Below are 24,309 nucleotides of genomic sequence, written 5' to 3'. Positions count from 1 at the left end.
CTGATTGAGAACCATACCAGGCCAAACACAGAAATGCCAAATCTTAGAAAAAAGAACATAGACTACCCGCCCAACTCACGCCCTGACCATACTAAAACAAAGACATCACAAAGGAACTAAGGTCAGAACGTGACAGTAAAGGTGCGGACTCCAGCCGCAAAACCTGAACCAATAGGGGAGGGTCTGGGTGGGCGTCTGTCTGCGGTGGCGGCTCTGGCGCAGGACGTGGACCCCACTCCACCATAGTCTTTCTCCGCCTCTTAACCCACCTCCGTGGCGCCTTTCGAGCGGCGACCCTCGCTGCCGACATCGGACTGGGGACCCTAGCAACGGGTCCCGAATGGACGGGAGACTCCGGCAGCTCCGGAGTGACGGGCGATTCCGGCAGCACCGGAGAAGCAGACGGTTCTGGCAGCTCCTGACTGACGGGCTGCTCTGGCAGCTCCTGACTGACGGGCTGCTCTGGCAGCTCCTGACTGACGGGCGGCTCTGGCAGCTCCTGACTGACGGGCGGCTCTGGCAGCTCCTGACTGACGGGCGGCTCTGGCAGCTCCTGACTGACGGGCGGCTCTGGCAGCTCCTGACTGACGGGCGGCTCTGGCAGCTCCTGACTGACGGGCGGCTCTGGCAGCTCCTGACTGACGGGCGGCTCTGGCAGCTCCTGACTGACGGGCGGCTCTGGCAGCTCCTGACAGACGGGCGGCTCTGGCAGCTCAGGACAGACGGGCGACTCTGGCAGCTCAGGACAGACGGGCGACTCTGGCAGCTCAGGACAGACGGGAGACTCTGGCAGCTCAGGACAGACGGGAGACTCTGGCAGCTCAGGACAGACGGGCGACTCTGGCAGCCCAGGATAGACCGGCGACTCTGGCAGCCCAGGACAGACGGGTGACTCTGGCAGCCCAGGACAGACGGGCGACTCTGGCTGCCCAGGACAGACGGGAGACTCTGGCAGCTCAGGACAGACGGGAGACTCTGGCAGCTCAGGACAGACGGGAGACTCTGGCAGCTCAGGACAGACGGGAGACTCTGGAAGCTCAGGACAGACGGGAGACTCTGGCAGCGCTGGACAGGCGGGAGACTCTGGTAGCTCAGGACAGACGGACAAAATTATAGTCTACTATGCATAGTTTTTATCAGCCAATTCATTCAGTCACCGCTCCTTAAATACCTCAGTGTCAGTGAAGAGCTTGGTTGTGTTAAGTTAAAATCAGGTCTCGAATTGAGGGTGTATGTGGAAGTAGTGTGGCTTTTGTTAAAGAAAATGGATAAAGCCCTTGTTAATGTAAGATTTTTTTAAATAATAATAAGTGGACCTGATTATATAAAGCATTGTATAACGTTGCTTTAGTCTGCAATGCTTTATGCTAGAAGCAAGCTGTAAAATGCTGGGGAAAGACGTGACTCCGATGCATATGGGATATATTTGGTTTGTCTCTGACATTCAGAGGCTGCGCTACAACCTTCCATAGCCGGCCAAGAGGAGACAAAAAATGTACTCTGCTTGAGAAGTAATTATTCTTTAATTGACGTTCAACATTTCAACAGGCTATTAAACAACATCCGAACTCTAAATGAGCCAGGAGTGTGCCAGGTAGTCTAAGAGGTAATGAAAATTAATGATTTAGGCCATTTAAAAAAATATATTGTGATGCACGACAGGCTGGCAGGATCGCTCAGCATTTCAACATGACATCAACAACAGCACTTCAACAACATGCCTATATATTTCGCATTTAGGCTGTATATGTTTGAATCATTATTTTGGGTATAGGTGAGGGTCACTTTTTTTTCAAGCGTTCAAGAAACGTCGGATAAAATATATATTTTACTTAAGTGAGAGCCGTCTATTTTCATTTCAGAGAGATCCGATTTTCTCCAGGTATTCCTCATTATAAATAACGTATATTCACTTACCATTGAAAGAAATGGTCACTCCCGGTCTGCTTAATAGGGTGGATTTCCCATAGGTACCAATGCATTCGCAGCTGGGTCTGGTCTGCTTAGTTCATTGAAAGTACATGAACCTCATAAATTGAGGGAGTGGGATGTCTCGCTTCCTTTTCCTTCTCTGGTCGAGCCATCATGAGAAATATGAAACATTTTACGCACGCGCATCCATAGCACGTCCACACACCAGGCAGCGGGAGGTGAGTCGGGGTAAGAAGTCTAGCTACTAAACTAAGCAGGAAGTGGATAAAATACCTGTACTGTTTGTAAATATGTGAAAATACCATTGTTTAGCCCAAAATAGTGTTTTTGTTAGCGAGCTGTCTTCTAAAACTGAAATTCACATTGGTTAGGACTTGACAGGCAATGTTAGCTAGCAGCAGGCTATGCTGTCACTTGGCACGATACAGGTTGTAACGGAAAGGTTTTAGCCTCCATGTCTCTGGTTTAGCTAGCAATGCTACTCAGCTAATAATGGGAATGACTGAATTTATTTTGCTACTTTAATGGTATTGTCGATAAAGATGAATATGCCCATTCAAAACGTTGGTATAAGATACATTTTGGCATCCCACTGTAGACAACATTTAACTAAAGACGTGAGCTGACTTCACAGTAAAAAAAAATATGAATGATGGCTAAAGCCATGTGACAACAAAGTATAGTAATTTTTTTGCGAATGTGATATAGGTAGGGGGTACGTCGCAAGGTCACTTAGTCCATTTTTTTTTAACGTTTAAAAAAAAAATTGGTACACATCCTATCAACTGTACTTTTTATTATGAACTTTTTGGGTGTACTTGTCACTAAACCATTGAACAATCAGAGGCTGTGTGTGGGGGGGTTTGGTCAGGGGTAACGAGGTATGCGCTTTTCTTCATTTTTTTGAGTGCAACATTTTCCGTTATGTTGTAAACTCGTTTTTCTAACTAAACCAGTTATTTCCTCAAAATGCCAAAATTACTCAAATTGCTCTTACAGTAAACTATTTTTCTCCAGGTTCTAACCCATTGATCACACCTACAACGTCATTGCGTTTGGTACACAGAAGTACATGCATTTCCAATGGAACGCTTCGTTTGCCTTGCAATATTTCTTTGCAGAGGCAGTTGCAGTGAGTTCTGTGTGGTGCATAGACTGGTTGGTTGTTTAGCAACAACCTAGGAGTGCAACTATGGGTTAAAGCAGACAGTGTTGGCTTAAGCAATATTTCGTCTCTAATGTTTATTGAAAATGCAAATAAATTTGCACAATGAGCACTTCTCTCAAATGCATCATTACAGTTGTTGTTTAGCTAGTTTTGCAAATTTGAGACATTAGCATTGACATGGCAAATCTGTCAAAACACCTCAAAGCAAGACATGATATCAATAACAAGCTGAAACGAGCCACTTGTGGTTCGCCACATGTTAGTTTCTTGTCTTTCTTGCTAGCAATCTGGACATACAGAATCACAACAACAGGCTGACTTCTGCCCCGTGGAAGCACGCGCACATTGTTTTTGCGAGGTTGTCTGCCAACCCGTCTATACATTGGATTAATCAAACATATGCGTCAAATTGGTAGCAGAAGGTAAATGTTGAACTTCTGTTGCACACATATCAAGATGATGCAGCGTACCATTTTGCACAAGCATTTCGCTACACTCGCAATAACATCTGCTAACCATGTGTATGTGACCAATACAATTTGATTTGATATGAAGGACGCTGTTGGTGTGTAACGCCTCAATCACATTCAGCGTGCAACAAAAGTTCAACATGTGCACCACACGATGCACTGCAACTGCACTACAATGTAGTGCTGCAAGGCAAACGCAGGGTTCTGTTGGAAATGAATGTACTTCTGCTGGTGTACCAAAACGCAATGAAGCTGTAGGCTAATAAAACTGTCAGGAGGTCTATGGCAAGAAGGATGTGTCTCCTTAGCTCTCCCATGAAGGTTTACATCTGTCATCCATAGCTGCTGACACACTCGCACTATATTGCATCTCATGGCAGTCTCCTGATCTAATGGGATTGGCATAGTGAGTAAGGAATACTATATAAATGTATCTATTACTAGCCCACAATATGTTGTCTTATATCAACTAACATTTTTCTTTAAAAACACCACTGCTAGTACACTAAGACCAGTCTACCGGTATGCACACCTACACACATCCATAAACATGTCATAGTGGGACCCACTATTGAAGTAATTTCATAATTAAATGGTTCTAGGTGTAAATCTTACCCATAAGTAAGCTTTCCTGTCAGCTGTCGTATGTTCATATCCCTTCTGACACATACTGGACTGGGCTGTGTGTAATTAAGACTTATTTACAGTTCCTTCAGAAAGTATTGCACCCGTGACTTTTTGGAGTCATATTTTGTTACAAACTGGGTTTAAATTTGATTTAATTTGAATTTTTGGTCAACAATCTACACAAAATACTTTGGAAGCTGAAGAAAAATTCTAACATTTATTGAAAATGAATGAAATATAAAACACTATCTTGATTAGATGCAGTTGAAGTCGGAAGTTTACATACACCATAGCCAAATACATTCAAACTCAGTTTTTCACAATTCCTGACATTTAATCCGATCAGTTAGGATCACCACTTTATTTTAAGAATGTGATATGTCAGAATAATAGTAGAGTGATTAATTTCAGCTTTCCCAGTCACATCACATTCCCAGTGGGTCAGAAGACAACATACACTCAATTCGTATTTGGTAGCACTGCCTTTAAATTGTTTAACTTGGGTCAAACGTTTCAGGTAGCCTTCCACATTCCTCCTAATAGAGCTGGTGTAACTGAGTCAGGTTTGAAGGCCACCTTGCTCGCACACGCCTTTTCAGTTCTGCCCACATATTTTCTATAGAATTGAGGTCAGGGCTTTATGATGGCCAGTCCAATACCTTGACTTTGTTGTCCTTAAGCCATTTTCCACAACTTTGGAAGTATACTTGGGGTCATTGTCCATTTGGAAGACTCATTTGCGACCAAGCTTTAACTTCCTGACTGATGTCTTGAGATGTTGCTTCAATATATCCACATAATTTCCCTTCTTCATGAAGCCATCAATTTTGTGAAGTGCACCAGTCCCTCCTGCAGCAAAGCACCCCCACAACATGATGCTGCCACCCCTGTGCTTCACGGATGGGATGGTGTTCTTCGGCTTGCAAGCCTCCCCTTTTTCCTCCAAACATAACAATGGTCATTATGGCCAAACAGTTGTATTTTTATTTCATCAGACCAGAGGACATTTCTCCAAAAAGTACGATCTTTGTCCCCATGTGCAGTTGCAAACCATCGTCTGGCTTTTCTATGTGGTTTTGGAGCAGTGGCTTCTTCCTTGCTGAGCGGCCTTTCAGGATGTTTTATTGTGGATAGATACTTTGTACCTGCTTCCTCCAGCATCTTCACAAGGTCCTTTGCTGTTTTTCTGTGATTGATTTGAACTTTTTTCACCAAAGTACGTTTATCTCTAGGAGACAGAACGCGTCTCCTTCCTGAGCGGTATGACTGCTGTGTGGTCCCATGGTGTTTATATTGTTTGTAAGATGAACGTGGTACCGTCAGGTGTTTGGAAATTGCTGCTAAGGATGAACCACATTTGTGGAGGTTTACAATTTTATTTTCTGAGGTCTTGGCTGATTTCTTTTGATTTTCCCATGATGTCAAGCAAAGAGGCACTACGTTTGAAGGTAGGCCTTGAAATACATCCACAGGTGCACCTCCAATAGGCTAATTTACATCATTTTAGTCAATCAGAAGCTTCTAAAGCCATGACATCATTTCCTGAATTTTCCAACCTGTTTAAAGGCACAGTCAAATTGGTGTATGAAAACTTCTGACCCACTGGATTTGTGATACAGTGAAATAATCTGTCTGTAAACAATTGTTGGGAAAATGACTTGTGTCATGCACAAAGTAGATGTCCTAACCGACTTGCCAAACTATAGTTTGTAAATAATACATTTGTGGAGTGGTTAAAAAACAAGTTTTAATGACTCCAACATAAGTGTATGTAATCTTCCAACTTCAACTGTAAGTATTCAGTCCTTGAGACATGTTAGAAACACCTTTGGCAGCGATTACGGCTGTGAGTCTTTTTGGGTCAGTCTCTAAGATCTTTGAACATCTGGATTGTACAATATGCCCATTTATTAAAAAATGTATACATTCAAGCTCTGTCAAGTTGGTTGTTGGATTAATGTTATAAAGCCCTTTTCAAGTCTTACCACAGATTTTCAAGCAGATTTAAGTCAAAACTGTAACTAGGCCATTTAGGAACATTAAATGTCATCTTGGTGAGAAACTCCTGTGTAGATTTGGTCTTGTGTTTTAGATTATTGTCCTGCTGGAAGCTGATTTTGTCTCCCAGTGTCTGTTGGAAAGAATACTGAACCAGGGTCTCCTGATTTTGCCTGTGCTTAGCTGTGTTCTGTTTATTTTTATCCTAAAAAAAGCTCCCTAGTACTTGCCGATGACAAGCATAATCATAACATGAGGCAGCCACCACCATGCTTGAAAATATAAAGAGGGGTACTCCGTGATGTTTTGGATTATATTTGTATTCAGAACAAAAACATATATATTTTTGCAGTATTACTTATGTACCTTCTTGCAAACAGGAAGCATGTTTGGATAATGTTTTATTCCTTCCTTTTTTCACTCTGTCATTTAGGTTAATATTGTGCAGTAACTGCAATGTTGTTGATCCATCCTCAGTTTTCTCATATCACAACCATTACACTCTGTAACTGTTTTAAAATCATGGTGAAATCCCTGAGCAGTTTCCTTCCTCTCCAGCAACTGAGTAGGAAGGACGCCTTTATATTTGTATTGACTGGGTGTATTGATGCATCATCCAAAGCCTAATTAATAACTTCACCATGTTTAAAGGGATATTCAGCGTCTGCTTTTTCTACCAATCGGTGCCCTTTGCGAGGCATTGAAAAACTTCCCTGGTCTTTGTGGTTGAATCTGTCCTTAATTCACTACTTGATATGTGTGGGGTATAAAGATGGGGTAGTCATTCAAAAATCTTGTTAATCACTATTATTGAACATGCAACTTATTGTGTGATTTGAAAAGCACATTTTTACTCCTGAACTTATTTAGGCTTGCAATAACAAAGGGATTGAATACTTATTGACTTAACACATTTCAGATTTCCATTTTTTTATGAATTTTGAGAATGTTCTACAAACAAAATTCCACTGACATTATGGGCTATTGTGTGTAGATCAGGCTGTAACACAACAAAATGTGGAAAAAGTAAAGGTGTGAATACTTTCTGAAGGCACTGTAATTAGACTTGATTTGACGGAAAAACATTTCGGTTTTATTGTTACATGGTAAGGCTAACCATCCAAAGAAGATCAGTGACTTATAAGTGAACGCAGCTATTTAGGATCTAATTGATTTGTTAGCTTTTTGATAAAATCTTCAGAGTCAAGCAAAACTATGAAGTCCTGCCTACCTAAAAGACAGTTGACCTTTCTAAAGGTGATACTTATTCACCTGCCGACCCTGTTCTCATCTACCCACCCCAGCCACTAGCACATACTGTCATATTTGATTCACAATCCAGCTGAGAAAGTCTAGTTTACTTCATCGGAGGGCCGGAAAGGTGTTGGAAACCGAACATGTTTGATTTAGAGAAATACATTGTGTCTGTATGTTTAGGAGCTGGAAAATCATTAGATGAAAAGTTTCCAGCCTTCTCTGCCGCTTATCCAAGAACACACCGGGGTGCTGTAGGAACCTATCTCCACTCTGCGGTTGTGATCTCAGAGCTATGGTTTGTTTTCTTTGGCTCCACTGGAGGAAATCAAGCAGCCCCATTGTGAAATGATCAGTCATGACTGAGCATTGTATAACAATATCAACGCACTACCGACACGGCTGATGGAACACTCGACATAAGCTACTTTATTGAGTATTGCTTTCGTCATACAGAAGAAAAGGCGAAAGTCAAACACCTCCCTCTTGAGTTCTTATCAAGACTTCTTGTCACTCTTTGTTTATTTTCCTTTCCGCTTTCCTTCTGGATTTGAATTGGCTGAGTACTTTATCCGTCAAGGTAAACAAATCTCCCTTTAAGTCTCCAAAGGGCTAGAGAAACTAACATAAAGGCATTTATATCACAATCATTTACTATGGTTATGATGCACAATTTTCTAAACTTGCTCTACTTAGCAGGCATCAAATAAGCAGTGCTACTTTGATTTAACTCTTTGGATAGCCTACTCTTTGGCCAACAATAGTATTGATTTTAAAGTTTAAACCGCATTAAGCTCTGTGCAGCCTCATTTGGTACATCTAATTTTCCACTGAACCACAAACACTGTTTGGCGCCAATGTTCCCTCTAAGCTGTGAGCAGCTCCCTGGAACTGCCGTGCACAAGAACTATCAGCACGAGATTGAACTTCACTCAACTTTCTAGAGTTTTCTCTGTTAACACTATCAATGTTTCCCTTTACTGTGGGAATTGTGAGCAAATCACCACAATATTAGAAACGTTCAATGGAACATACCTAAACAAAACAAACTATGCAAGAGATGTTGTAGGCAGAACACATCATAGTAGGATTCTATTGCATTGACAGGGAGGACTCCGGTCCATACTCTACACAGACCGGTGCGCCATAACCAATCAGAGCTGCAGTAGGCCTAAATGCAAATAGACCATTGTCATATATGGATCTGTGCCATTCACTTTGAACTGGACTGTTTTTACAGCATGAGCGGTCGTGAGTAGACACGCTTGTTTTGAGATCAAAGTAAGAGCGACGTGTCTACATTTGTTCATATCCTTTGCTATACCAAACAAAACTATGAACTCAACATGCAACAATTAAAAAAGATAAAACTAAGTTCATATAAGGAAATCAATCAATCAATTCATTAGGCCCTAATCTATAGATTTCACATGACTGGGAATAGTTCAGATACCTTTTTTAAAAAGGCAGGGGTGTGGATCAGATAATTAGTCAGTATCTGGTGTGACCATTTGCCTCATGCAATGCGACATCTCCTTTGCATATTATTATTTTTTTAAGAAGTATATATTTGTATATCAAGTTAGCATCGAGATGATCAGGCTGTTGATTGTGGTCTGTGGAATGTTGTCCCATTTCTCTTCAATGGCTGTGTGAAGTTGCTGGATATTGGAGAGAACTGGAACACGCTGTTGTACTTGTCGATCCAGAGCATCCCAAACATGCTCCATGGGTGACATGTCTGGTGAGTATTCAGGCCATGGAAGGACTGGGTCATTTTCAGGTTCCAGGAATTGTGAAGATCCTTGCGACATGGTGCCGTGCATTATCATGCTGAAACGTGATGGAACAACAATGGGATCTCGTCACGGTATCTGTGTGCATTGAAATTGCCATCGATAAAATGCAATTGTGTTTGTTGTCTGTAGCTTATACATGCCATTTTAGCAGACGCTTTTATCCAAAGCGACTTACAGTCATGTGTGCATACATTCTACGTATGGGTGGTCCCGGGAATCGAACCCACTACCCTGGCGTTACAAGCGCCATGCTCTACCAACTGAGCTACAGAAGGATATGCCTGCCAATACCATAACCTCACCTCCACCATGGGGCACTCTGTTCACAAAGCTGACATCCGCAAACCGCTCACCTACACAACGCCATACACGTGGTCTGCAGTTGTGAGGCCGGTTGGACGTACTGCCGAATTCTCTAAAACGATGTTGGAGGCAACTTGAATTAACATTCAATTCTCTGGCAACAGGTCTGGTAGAAATGATTGCAGTCAGCAATGCCAATTGTACGCTCCCTCAACATGACATCTATGGCATTGTGTTGTGACAACTGCACATTTTAGAGTGGCCTTTTATTGTCCCCAGCACAAGGTGCAACTAGGGCTGATGCAGTGACCGTATTGCCGGCGTTTACTAGTCTTGAAGGTAGTCAAATTCCACATGACCGTTTATTCACGTTAATTAGCCTTCTCCAAGCTCTGATGCTGCTGGTCATTAGTAGCCTACCAAACTTGCTAACTGCCTGGTACTCAGCACTCTTGTCTCTCTAATCATTCTCACATCAATGCAAATGTTATCGAAAATCTAATCAAACACTTCATGAGAGCTCATGTTGCACTACATTTCTATAGGCTATGCAATTGTGCTAGAACAGTGTGTGATGGCCTCTCTTAAATCGATGATCCCATCAGCTTTCTATAGGCTAGGCCTACTATATTTCTTTTCTTAACTTTCCTAATACTAAGCACAATGCTTCTCTTTACAACAGGAGTATAACCTGGCTGGCATGAAAACGAACCACGGGAAAAGCGTCCTCCATTCGCTATTTAGGTGCGTAGATTACATTTATTTTTTTCCCCTGCCCCTGTTTTGAGACAAGTACATAATAATGGTCCATTCTAAATCAAAACAAATTTCACACATATGTAAATACAGTATTAAATCAAGAATAGTCTGATGGGTCATTGGTGACAATATTAGCCCATCACTTGTGAATAACATATTATCACTTGTGAATGATGCCCAGCGTAAGGCAAGAAACCATTTTTTTGAATCATAGTCGCACACCTAATGTAGCCTAGCCCATAGGCCTATCTATATGTTTTCCTAAGGTTTGTATCACAACTAAGGTGGCCAAATAACAAAATTAAGCACATCAATCCGCTTACAATGGGCGTAGAGCCTAACTGGCATACTTAAGCAGCGTGTGTGTTTTCTAGTTTAGGGAAGATCATTTTCACCATAAAATACACCTTTTATAGTAAAAGCATTACATGCGTAACCACGTTGGTCACTTTTGATTGTGGTGTGTTCTTGCCAAAATAACATTTTTGCTTGTGGCCTACTATCTTGTGTGTATTGCTGCGCTTATAATGTGAAAAAATGGCCTAATAGTTTATCAACATTTTAAGCTAAACGTTCAGATCTGTTGGTCAGCCTCATTGCATAAAAAAGTTTTGTGATGCTAGTGGTTGTATTAATTTGGGATTTATCGCATCTCACAACTGTCCCTGACTATGTTTGGAATATTTATTTCTGACACAGAATAGAACAGAATAACTTTTGTACTATGGGGGATAGTAGATTGACATAGGCTAGTGCTTTTGCTGTTCGTTAGGCCTAATCATCTTGTTGGCTGACAAAGTAAATGTGGACAGTTCTTCCACTATCTTCAATATGCACTCCAGAATTGGATAAGAATGAAAGCAAATCAAATTTTATTAGTCACATACACATGGTTAGCAGATGTTAATGCGAGTGTAGCGAAATGCTTGTGCTTCTAGTTCCGACAGTGCAGTAATATTTAACATTCACAATGACTTCATAATACACACAAATATAAGGGGATGGGATAAGAATATGTACGTATAAATAAACTTAGGGAAAAAAAGAAACGTCCCTTTCAAAGATTATTTGTAAAAATCCAAATAACTTCAGATCTTCAATGTAAAGGGTTTAACAAGTGCAATACAGCAAATGAAAGATAAACATCTTGTTAATCTACTGTCTGATTTTTAAAATGTTTTAAAGCGAAAACACAACATATATTTATGTTAAATGACCACTAAATTCAAAAACACACACAGCGATTTTTCACAGTCACAAAAGCATAAATATAGTTAAAATGAATCACTAACCTTTGATTATCTCCATCAGATGACACTCATAGGACATCATGTTATACATGTATTGTGTGTTTTGTTCAATAATGTGCATATATATATATATATATATATATATATATATATATAAAAAAAAAATCTGTTTACATTGGCGCGTTACGTGCAGTAATGTTTTGATTCCAAAACATCCGATGATTTTATAGAAATACTCACAATAAACATTGATAAAAGATGCAAGTGTTATTCACAGAATTAAAGATAAACATATCCTCTATGCAACCGCTGTGTCAGATTTCAAAAAAACTTTACGGAAAAGTGCAAGTCCTAGTTCTACAATAAATCGTTGTTTTGTTCCATAATGTCCATTACTAGTGTCCAATTAGCTGCATTTGCTACCACTTTCAGCTCACGTGCCCAAAAGCTGACGTTGGTCCAGGCGAACTCGGACAAAAACTTCAAAAATATATATTCCAGGTCGAATAAACTGGTCAAACTAAGTAGAGAATCAATCTTCAGGATGTTATTTTCATATATATCCAATAACGTTCAAACCGGAGCATACGTTTTCATCTGCAGCCAAATGGAACGATGGTGATATCAACAGACAAATGTGCAACAGCGAAATTGCATTCTGCCACGACAGTGACTCATACCAGAGGCTCAATTCCACGTTCTACTGAATGAGGACATCTAGTGGAAGGCGTAGGAAGTGCTAACAGTGCTATCTTGTTTGGAAGTGAAGAGGCGATGACTTAAAATTAGACCCGCATTCAGAATTTCACTTCCTGTTTGAAAGATTGCCTGCCCTATGATTTCTGTTATACTCAGACATAATTCAAACAGTTTTAGAAACTTCAGAGTGTTTTCTATCCAATAGTAATAATAATATGCATATATTAGCAATCTAGGACAGAGTAGGATGCAGTTCACTATGGGCACGCAATTCATCCAAAGTGAAAATACTGCCCCCTATCCCCAACAAGTTTTAAACACGGTTTTCCCATGCTTGTTCAAAGACCCATTAACAATTAATGGACATGCACCTGTGGAATGGTCGTTAAGACACTAACAGCTTACAGACGGTAGGCAATTATGGTCACAGTTAGGACACTAAAGAGGCCTTTCTACTGACTGAAAAACACCAAAAGAAAGATGCCCAGGGTCCCTGCACATCTGCGTGAATGTGCCTTGGGCATGCTGCAAGGAGGCATGAGGACTGCAGATGTGGCCAGGGCAATAAATTGCAATGTCTGTACTGTGAGACGCCTAAGACAGCGCTACAGGGAGACAGGATGGACAGCTGATCGTTCTCGCAATGGCAGACCACGTGTAACACCACCTGCACACAATCGGTACATCTGAACATCACACCTGCGGGACGGGCACAGGATGGCAACGACTGCCCAAGTTACACTAGGAATGCACAATCCCTCCACCAGTGCTCAGACTGTCTGTCTACAATGGGCTGAGAGAGGCTGGACTGTGGGTCTCTAGGCCTGTTGTAGGCCTGACATCGCAGGCAAACACGTCGCCTGTGGGCACAAACCCACTGTCGCTGGACCAGACAGGACTGGCAAAAAGTGCTCTTCACTGACGAGTTGCGGTTTTGTCTCACCAGGGGTGATGGTCGGATTTGCGTTTATCGTTGAAAGGATGTGCGCAACACTGAGGCCTGTACTCTGGAGTGGAATCGATTTGGATTTGGAGGTGGAGGGTCCGTCATGGTCTGGAGCGGTGTGTCACAGCATCATCGGACTGAGCTTGTTGTCATTGCAGACCATCTCAATGCTGTGCGTTACAGGGAAGACATCCTCCTCCCTCATGGTACCCTTCCTGCAGGCTCATCCTGACATGATCCTCCAGCATGACGATGTCAACAGCCATACTGCTTGTTCTGATTTCCTGCAAGACAAGAATGTCAGTGTTCTCCCATGGCCAGCAAAGAGCCCAGATCTCAATCCCATTGAGCACGTCTGGGACCTGTTGGATCTGAGGGTGAGGGCTGCAGTGAACTTGCAGGTGCCTTGGTGGAAGAGGGGGGTAACATCTCACATCAAGAACAGGCAAATCTGGTGCAGTCCACGAGGAGGAGATGCACTGCTGTACTTAATGCGGCTGGTGGCCACACCAGATACTTACTGACTTTTGATTTTGAACCCCCCCCCCCTCCCCCTTTGTTCAGGGACACATTATTCCATTTATGTTAGTCACATTGTCTGTGGAACTTGTTCAGTTTATCTCTGTTGTTAAATCTTGTTATGTCCGTACAAATATTTACACGTTTGCTGAAAATTAACACAGTTGACAGTGAGAGGACGTTTCTTTTTTTTGTTGAGTCTATATGGATGAGCGATGGCCGTGGGATATGGGCAAGATGGTATAGGATACAGGATATACATATGAGATGAGTAATGTAGGATATGTAGACAATAATAATAAAGTGATGTTATTTAAAGTGACTAGTGTTCCTTTTATTTAAGTGGCCAATGATTTCAAGTATGTGTGTAGTTAGCAGCGTCTGATGGCTATTTAACAGTCTGATGGCCTTGAGATAGAAGCTGTTTTTCAGTCTCTCGGTCCCAGCTTTGATGCACCTGTACTGACTTCGCTTTCTGGATGATAGAGGTTGAACAGGCAGTGGCTCGGGTGATTGTTGTCCTTGATGATCTTTTTGGCTTTCCTGTGACATCGGGTGCTGTAGGTGTCCTTGAGGGCAGGTAGTTTGCCCTCAGTGATGCCTTGTGCCGACCGCACTACCCTCTGGAGAGCCTTACGGTTGTGGGCTGAGCAGTTGTCGTACCAGGCGGTTATAAAGACCGACCGGATGCTCTCGATTGTACATCTGTAAAAGTTAGAGTTTTTGGTGACAAGCCAACTTTCTTCAGCCTCCTGAGGTTGAAGAGGCGCTGTTGCACCTTCACCACGCTGTTTGTGTGGGTGGACCATTTTTCAGTTTGTCCGTGATGTGTATGCTGAGGAACTTTCCACTACTGTCCCATCGATGTGGATGGGGTGATGCTCCCTCTGCTGTTTCCTTAGGGGCGGCAGGGTAGCCTAGTGGTTAGAGCGTTGGACTAGTAACCGGAAGGTTGCAAGTTCAAACCCCCGAGCTGACAAGGTACAAATCTGTCGTTCTGCCCCTGAACAGGCAGTTAACCCACTGTTCCTAGGCCGTCATTGAAAATAAGAATTTATTCTTAACTGACTTGCCTAGTTAAATAAAGGTCCTCGAACATCTCCTTTTTGTTTTGTGGACGTTGAGTGAGGTCACACGTCTGCAAACTTGATGATTTGAGTTGGAGGCGTGCATGGCATGCAGTCATGGGTGAACAGGGAGTACAGGAGAGGGCTGAGAATGCACCCTTGTGGGGCCCCAGTGTTAAGGATCAGCGGGGTGGAGATTTTGTTTCCTAACTTCACCACCTGGGGGCGGCCCGTCAGAGCCCAGGGCCCAGTTGCACAGGGTGGGGTCGAGACCCAGCGTGTCGAGCTTAATTACGAGTAATCTGAATGACTCTAAATTAAGCATTTACTGTAGGAGTACCTATGTCTTTGTTAATCGCTCAATGGAGAATAGCCGCATGTACGCACTCCCTTAAATCATTTGGATAAAACATGCTTTCTATTTTTTTGATTCGGCTTTGTTCAATTGTGTTCTTCATACTATAATATAAAATAATGCCACCGAATTCTAAGTCAATTAGACCGGCAGTTATTTGCTTGACATTCACCGGCTTTACCCTAGGTCCACCTGTGTAATGATCATGCGGTTAAATCGTTGTCTTGATATGCCACACCTGTCAGGTGGATGGATTATCTTGGCAAAGGAGAAATGCTCACTAACAGGGATGTAAACACATTTGTTCACAGAATTTGAGAGTTAAGTATTTTGTGCCTCTGGGATCTTTTATTTCAGATCATGAAACATGGGACCAACACTTAACATGTTGCGTTTATATTTTTGTTCCGGGTAGTTAGTGAGTTATTAGCCCAGTTATAGATGATTTGTAGTCAACAATGGGGGAGTGATTGCTTCCTACAAGAACACAAAATCTGTGCATTCTTTTGATCTTTTGAAAAACAAGTCGGGTAAAGTTTTTTTTCTGTTGTATTTTGAGACCGGCTTGAATAACCTAAGTTGCCAATAGGCAGAAGGTAGCATAATCTGATTCTCTGTAATAGTGGTATGGGAAAAATTATGCATTTAATTTTAAGTGGTTTCTTGCATCAAAGAATGCCTCATATTTTTGTGGATGAACAGGTTAATGTCAAGCCCTGCATGTTTCCTGGAATGTAGACCGACATTGAGCACCACACATTGGCTGCTACTGTAGGCTGAATGAATAAATGTCTATTTCCATGTTAAAATGTAATGGGATGCATTTTTTTCCATTTGTATTTGATGGTAGGCCTACATTAAAATCAAATTGCCACAGTAGCCTACTTGACCACTTAAAACTAACTTAAAGCAGGCACAGGCGGTGTTCACAGAATTTTCACAATGTTCAATTTTGAGCTCAGTGACAAAACATTTGAGGGAATGTTTGGTGCACTTACAAACTTCACCTCCCAGTCTTACTCCGTTTATACTGCCTCCCCTTTGTGTCCATTGTGATGCGCCGTCTGTCAGTATGATGTTAGTGCCCAACGTGGCCTGAAACCATGACCTCAATCAGTTCAATCCCATCTCTCTCTGCACATATTGTTAATCTCAGACCAAACATGAAACAAAGTATGTGGTCCTTATGAACATCATTAATGTACTGTACTGAAATATCATCATCTGGATGACAATTGCTATTAGTCTATTCATGCCAACATGAATGCGAAAGACTTAGATTCCCTGAGACAATATTCAAAATGTCTGACACTGCTGCAGTCTGTAAATGTGTACCATTTTCCAAAGACTACATTGAAGACACAAGAAGCATTTAGATTTCCACCTGGAATAGTAATAGCCTATCAAATTCAGCCTACAGCTAGTGTATCATGTTATTCATAGCACATGATTTCCCAGGAATTTGAAAGCCTCTGTGTGTTTGAGACTGGAGTAAGATTTCATGATCATTGTTCAGATTTTCTCCACACCTCAGTGTGGGAGTCTTTTGTCTTTTGGGTCCAACTTGCGGGCCAACTCAGCTTATTACAAAGAGACACCTGGTCAAAGCTTCACATTTACCATTAATGTCTTGTGAGAAAAGTGACTGACATTTTGTACTGCCAATGCAACCTGAGATGCTCTCTGCTCAGTGGTCTTTCTTAGTACCTAATCAGTTATGCTGGCTGGGTCCACAACGGTTTGGTTTTTACATTTGCCTTCACAACAGAAGTTGTTAAGTGGATATGCACTGAATAACATTCATGGGGTCATCCAGACTGACATTTGACATGGGGTGGTATGGTCTGTATGCAGGCCTAAACATTGGCTGGGTCAGTGGTATGCAGCAGTTGCTGTAACACTGACCATAGCTTGAACTAGAGGTTAACCGATTATGACTTTTCATCACCGATACCAATTTATTGGAGGACCAAAAAATGCTGATACAGATTAATCAGACAATGTTTTTATTTATTTGTAATAATGACAATTACAACAATACTGAATGAACACTTATTTTAACTTAATATAATACGTCAGTAAAATCAATTTAGCCTCAAATAAATAATGAAACATGTTCAATTTGGTTTAAATAATGCAAAAGCAAAATGTTGGTGAAGAAAGTAAAAGTGCAATAAGTGCCATGTAAAAAAAGCTATCGTTTAAGTTCCTTGCTCAGAACATGAGAACATATGAAAGCTGGTGGTTCCTTTTAACATGAGTCTTCAATATTTCCAGTTAAGAAGTTTTAGGTTGTAGTTATAGGACTATTTCTCTCTGTACCATTTGTATTTCATATAGCTTTGACTATTGCATTTTCTTATAGGCACTTTAGTATTGCCAGTGTAACAGTATAGCTTCCCTCCCTCTCCTCACCCCTACCTGGGCTCGAACCAGGAACACATCGACAACAGCCACCCTCGGAGCATCGTTACCCATCGCTCCACAAAAGCCGTGGCCCTTGCAGAGCAAGGGGAACAACTACTTCAAGGTCTGAGTGAGTGACGTCACTGATTGAAAAGCTATTAGCACATACCCCGCTAACTAGCTAGCCATTTCACATCCGTTACACCAGCCTAATCTCGGAATTGATAGGCTTGAAGTCATAAACAGCTCAATGCTTGAAGGACAGCGAAGAGCTGCTGGCAAATTGCACGAAAGTGCTGTTTGAATGAATTCTTACGAGCCTGCTGCTGCCGCCTACCACCGCTCAGTCAGACTGCTATATCAAATCATAGACTTAATTATAACATAATAACACACAGAAATACGAGCCTTAGGTCATTTAATATGGTAAAATCCGGAAACTATCATTTAGAAAACAAAATGTTTATTCTTTCAGTGAAATACGGAACCGTTAGATAAAATACCGAACTGGTGGCATCCATCCATAAGTCTAAATATTCCTGTTACATTGCACAATCTTCAATGTTATGTCATAATTACGTAAAATTCTGGCAATTTAGTTCGCAACAAGCCAGGCGGCCCAAACTGTTGCATATACCCTGACTCTGTTGCACAGAATGCAAGAGAAGTGACACAAGTTCCCTCGTTAAAAGAAACTCATGTTAGCAGGCAATATTAACTAAATATGCAGGTTTAAAAATATATACTTGTGTATTGATTTTAAGAAAGGCGTTGATGTTTATGGTTAGGTACACATTGGTGCAAAGACAGTGCTTTTTTCGCGAATGCGCTTGTTAAATCACCCGTTTGGCGAAGTAGGCTATGATTCAATGATAAATTAACGGGCACCACACCGATTTATATGCAACGCAGGACAAGCTAGATAAACTAATAATATCATCAACTATGTGTAGTTCACTAGTGATTATGTTAAGATTGATTTTTATTTTATAAGATACGTTTAATGCTAGCTAGCACCTTACCTTGGCTCCTTGCTGCACTCGCATAAGAGGTAGTCAGCCTGCCACGCAGTCTCCCCGTGGAGTGCAGTATAATTTGCCATGATCCAGAAATGCCGATTTACCTATTGTTATGAAAACTTGAAATCGTCCCTATTTAATCGGCCATTCCAATTAATCGGTCGACCTCCAGCTTGAACCATACAAATGTAAATATACTGAACAAAATTTTTCATTGTTGCATTTATAAGATTTTACTGAGTTCATAGAAGGAAACCAGTCAATTGAAATAAATAAATTAGACTGGGCAGGGGTGCAGCCATGGGTGGGCCTTGGAGGGTATAAGCCCACCCACTTGGCAGACAGGCCCAACCACTGGGGAGCCAGGCGCAGCCAATTAGAATGACTTTTTCCCACAAAAGGGCTTTATTACAGTTGTGAGGTCGGTTCGACGTACTGACAAATGATTTAAAACGACGTTGGAGATGGCTTATGGTAGAGAAATTAACATTCAATTCTCTGGCAACAGCTCTGGTGGACATTCCTGCAGTCAGCATGCCTATTGCATGTTCCCTCAATCTGGCATTGTTCCCTCAATCTGTGGCATTGTGTTTTATGACAATTGGCTTTTTATCCCCGGCACAAGGTGCACCTGTGTAATGATCATGCTGTTTTATGAGCTTCTTGATATGCCACACCTGTCAGGTGGATGGATTATTTTAGCAAAGGAGAAATGCTCACTAACAGGGATGTAAACACATTTGAGAGAAATACGTTTTTTGTGCATATGAACCATTTCTGGGATTTTAAAAATGTAATCTCATGAAACATGGGACCAACACCTTACATATTGCGTTCATATTTTCATTCAGTGTAGATCATGATCTGAGAGATTAGGCTACATAGTGTCCATTGCTGGTGTGTGTGTGATGGCCAGAAGAGCGCATGATCGTGAACCATGACTGTGACTAGTGCATAAACCACAGGTCTGTTACAAAAAGGACCTCAACTTGGGATTTGGGATTTTTCCTTTGGTGTTTTTGAGAAGTTTACAGAGATGTACCATGCTTTTTGATTTGGATCAAGAGTTTAATTCATCACCTTTATACCAAAGACTTTCAGCTTTTTATTCAGACTGATGCCAAGTACATATCTCGCTAACGTATTTGTCTACAAGAGTGATTACGTATTTAATTTGGATAATTCAAACACAGTAGTAGATGATAAGAGTCTATTTAGCATGCAAGGCTATTAGCTCCGACCTCTAGGCTCCATTCCAACATGCCAACGGGGTGTGTTTGGGACTCAGCCCTAGGATGTATGGAAGGTGTGGTAGTAGGCAAAAGTTGGATGATGGTTGCTCGTTTCTGTGTCAACTTGTGGGCTATCAATAGACTACCCACCACACCCCTCCACTCAATAGCCCTTGCTTGCCTCCCTGAGGTAATTGTGCAGAGGAGGCGGGTCTTGTTACAGCAGGAAAATGAAATGCTTTTTACAATGTTCTTGACATTGTCTGTTGTCACAGGATTGTTATGTTGAGCCTCTGAAGTTTTCATTCTGATCCTGCGTTTTGTAACCAGGTGTGAATGTACCCGTTAAGTCGTAAATATAATTTGGATGTATTCATGTGATTTGAACTCGTTGAGAAACGCTGATTCGATAAAGGGCCTCGTTGCCAACATCCCAAAGTATCCCTTTAACCAAATAGCTATCGAGACTATCTGCATTGCCATTTTTTTTTTCATCACATATGCTGCTGCTACTGTTTTATCTGTCACTTTATTCCTAGTTATACAGTATACACACCTACCTCAATTACCTGCACATAGACTCGGTACTTGTACCCGTGCATATAGCCAAGTTATCGATACTTATTGTGTATTTATTATTATTGTGTTTTTATTTATTCTTTCTGTATTGTTGGGAAGGGCCCTAAGTAAGCATTTCACTGTTAGTCTAACCTTGTTGTTTGAGGCATGTGACAATTTGACTTGATTTGATAAGCTAATGGGCAACAAGCTGCGGCAACCATACATTTAAAATACTGCTATCATGCTTGTAAACTAATTCTAGAGTTAAAAAATCACAATAATAGATTGCTTTTCATAAATAATGTTTTGTTGCATTTAACTTCTGAAAATGCTGTTATAGAGGCCATTTCTTAGTAGGCGACGTCTGAGTTGACCATGTGTGGGAATTGGGTGCTCTGGATGATGGACGAGTTTCCAGCTAGTAATTACCAGTTGGAGGGCTGTTCAAGTGGATTTTTCGCAGTCGTATGTGGTAAATTCCCACTTTGTTATGAACGCACCATGACACTACCTCCAAAGTTTTGACTGTCATAAATGGGGCGTGTCTGTAGCACGGTACATCGCCCAATTCATTGGAAGCTTTGGCTTGCTTATATAGAGCGGGTACTACAGGGGTTGCTCAACTGAAAATGTTGTGGTTATGCTGCAGGATTTAGAGGTAATTTATGGTTTAGTACGGTACCCTGCGTCACTACTTCATTGACCAGACCAGCACAAGGAGGAGTTGGAACCCAAAAGCATAATCAGTGCTCTAAGGCGCTACTGTGTCTCTAAAAATACACTTATTTATTTGTTATTACTCGTCAGTATTACTTACTAAAACTGTTGTTACATTAAGGGTTTTATTCTAAGAGAAACTTAGACTACAATTATGGTGTGGAAATGTTCAGATTATTTTTGCTCTTACTGTAGTACTGTTTTCTACAACCGACTGGTCACGTTGTACAGCTCCCGAGTGGCGCAGCGGGTCTAAGACACTGCATCGCATTGCTACAGATGCTGGTTCAATACCCGTTCTGGCCATGCCCGGGTGACCCATGAGGTGATGGTAGGCTTTTGATTTCTCTCCCTCAAAATAAATCAAACTGGCTTTATTTACAAATTAGTAACCATGTCTCACCCCAAGTTCAAGAATGGCCTTTTTCTCGATCACTTTACGTTATTTGAAAGCTAAATAATCTCTAAAATATTGTTATTTTTAAAACAAAGCTATTATTAATAATAATTCATTTAGAATGTATATAAAGCCCCTTAGATATTCTCAGATATATTATGAACCCTATTTTTCACAAGCGTAGCAGGCTGTGAATTCTGCAAACAACGTTTCTAGCAGGACAATATATATTGGTCATGGCTCCCGAGTGGCGCACGATGGGGATTGCCTTGCAGTTCTCCCGCTTTATCCACTGACTAGAGAAACGTTCTTGCTGTTCTTAGTGCCTGTCTGCACATTCAAACTAAAACAATGTAACTAATAATGCCGTGAAAAATGCCGCTTAGATATGATTATATATTGAAGCATTAGACCTCTCACTAAAGGCGTCAGCCAAAATTTATACTTAAATCCGAACTGGATTTAACGAAGAATTACATGAAAAGCGCAAATTTGTAAATCCCAAACACGAAAAGAAATTTGAAAGGTAGATGCAAATTATTTGTGACATGTGGTTACAATAAAGAATGTAAACAACATGCTGTGTTTTTATTTACAGTAGAGATGGACAGCTGGTGGCATTTTGAAAACAGGTTTTCAAACACTTGTTTTTCACAAGTGTACTGTAGCAGGTGTAGCCCTACAGTATTAGCAGGAAAATAGACTCTTTATAGCCTGGCTATTGTAGGTAATAATAATAATAATAATAATAATATATGGCATTTAGCAGACGCTTTTATCCAAAGCGACTTACAGTCATGTGTGCATATATTCTACGTATGGGTGGTCCCGGGAATCGAACCCACTACCCTGGCGTTACAAGCGCCATGCTCTACCAACTGTGCCACAGAAGGACCACCATCCCCCTACTTGACCAGTTCATCTTTGCTTGTAGGCTTGGCAGAGTTACGGAGGAATGTTTTCAGTTGATGCCAAACAAGTTTGATCAGGTTTAAATTGGGGCGTCAGGGTAGCCTAGTGGTTAGAGCGTTGGACTAGTAACCGGAAGGTTGCAAGTTCAAACCCCTGAGCTGACATGGTACAAGTCTGTCGTTCTGCCCCTGAACAGGCAGTTGACAGTTCCGAGGCTGTCATTGAAAATCAGAATTTGTTCTTAACTGACATGCCTAGTTAAATAAAGGTAAAATGAAAAAAATCAGGAGACCTACATATACTGTTGGTCTTTTATTTATTTTTATTTAACCTTTGTTTTACAACATGGTCTACTTACTCTGCTGGCGTCTTGACCCAGTTTATGCCCTCATTTGCAATGCAAACTGGGTGGAAGTGTGTTTTCGGTCATTGTCTGCTTTTGGAGAAGAAAAAAATACATTTAGCCTAACAGGCAAAATTAGGTACAATACTAGAAATATACATGTAACTAGGCCTAAACATAACAAAATATTGCTATAATCCTACCTTGAAAGAACCAACGTGGTCCCAGAAACACCTCTCTAGCATAGGGTCCAGCATATTTCTTGATTTCTTCCTCAAAGAAATATCGAGCCATGATACCTGAAAAAGGAGGCAACAGTAAATTATTGTGGAACACATAGCAGTCCGTGATGTGTAGGCTACAATATTTTATTTACCTTATGCTTTGTAAATAGCCAAACTGGGCCTGGTCCCTGGCTTGGTCTTACTTTTTTTTCTGTAAATTGCTCAAGGGCCATGGTTGATTAGTCTGAAGATAACATCATTGAATGTCTCGCCAGCTTTGATCCATGCCTGGGCATGGTTCTTTGTCAGACGAATCATCGGGTTGAAACTACAGAACAGTATAAAACAAGCTGACATGGTTAATGCTCTGGAAACAAGTGAGTATACATACATGCACACACACACACAATCGTTCAAATGTCCTTGTTTTTGAAAGAAAAGCGTGTTTGTCCATTTAAAATAACATCAAATTGATCAGAAATACAGTGACGACATTGTTAATGTTATAAATTACTATTGTAGCTGGAAACGGCTGATTTTTAAAAAAATTAAAAGGAATATCTACATAGATGTATAGAGGCCCATTATCAGCAACCATCACTCCTGTGTTCCCAATAGCACGTTGTGTTAGCTAATGTGTTAGCTAAGTTGATCATTTTTAAAAGGCTAATTGATCATTAGAAAACCCTTTTCCAATTATGTTAGCACAACTGAAAACTGTGGGCTGATTAATTAAGCAATAAAACTGGCCTTCTTTAGACTAGTTGAATATTTGGAGCATCAGCATTTGTGGGTTCGGTTACAGGCTCAAAATGTCTATTCTTGTTCTGAGAAATGAAGTTTCTTCAACTGTCTTCTGACTGTGATTAGAGCGATGTTGATGTTGTGCCGTGATGCCAGCAGATTACAGAAGGCCTTTGCCGATAGCTCATCTTCATTCACCAGTGAGTCGATGGCTTGAATAGTCTCAATGGAATACAATGTGAAAATGTGCAGTATACAGTAAAGACCAGCAGTCACTTTTTATTTAAGCATTAATTTTAGCATTATTAGACCCACTTTACAGTATAGTCTCCCACTGTACCTGTTCATTTTCTTGGGCTTTCACGTTCAGCATAGCACAGGCATCTGATGATAGTGTTTGCGAATAGCACTGACCGTGACCAAAATCCCCAAGTCTACCAGTATTTTTAAAAATGTCTCCAGTAGAGTTTCCATTCATCCTGAAAGCCCTAAAATGCTCACTTAAATGAATAGAGATCCTAGTCATGGTGCTACAGTATGTTACAGCATAATCAAAGTGAGAACAATCGCGATTAGGCACTTCACCATGTTTACTACAGTATGTACTG

At 41.2% G+C, this 24,309-nt stretch overlaps 1 protein-coding gene across 8 annotated transcripts in view; it reads left to right on the top strand.

The window, feature by feature from the left end:
* The first annotated feature begins 2,070 nt into the window (after positions 1-2,070).
* Positions 2,071-24,309, top strand: part of LOC118373166 (anion exchange protein 2-like) — a 79,277-nt gene continuing 57,038 nt past the window's right edge. For 3 of the 8 annotated variants that reach the window (XM_035759251.2, XM_035759233.2, XM_035759282.2), the window contains exon 1: positions 2,071-2,160. The gene's annotated coding sequence lies outside the window, so the exon portion shown is untranslated. Of the gene's footprint in view, positions 2,161-10,234; positions 10,296-24,309 lie in introns of those variants that run through there. The other 5 variants (XM_035759259.2, XM_035759266.2, XM_052505401.1 and 2 more) reach the window with 5 other exon arrangements.

This window comes from Oncorhynchus keta, chromosome 4 (assembly GCF_023373465.1).
Source record: "Oncorhynchus keta strain PuntledgeMale-10-30-2019 chromosome 4, Oket_V2, whole genome shotgun sequence".
NCBI classification, from domain to species: Eukaryota; Metazoa; Chordata; class Actinopteri; order Salmoniformes; family Salmonidae; genus Oncorhynchus; species Oncorhynchus keta.
The sequence above is the reverse complement of the archived record's forward strand: the minus strand, read 5'-3'. Positions and strand labels throughout refer to the sequence as shown.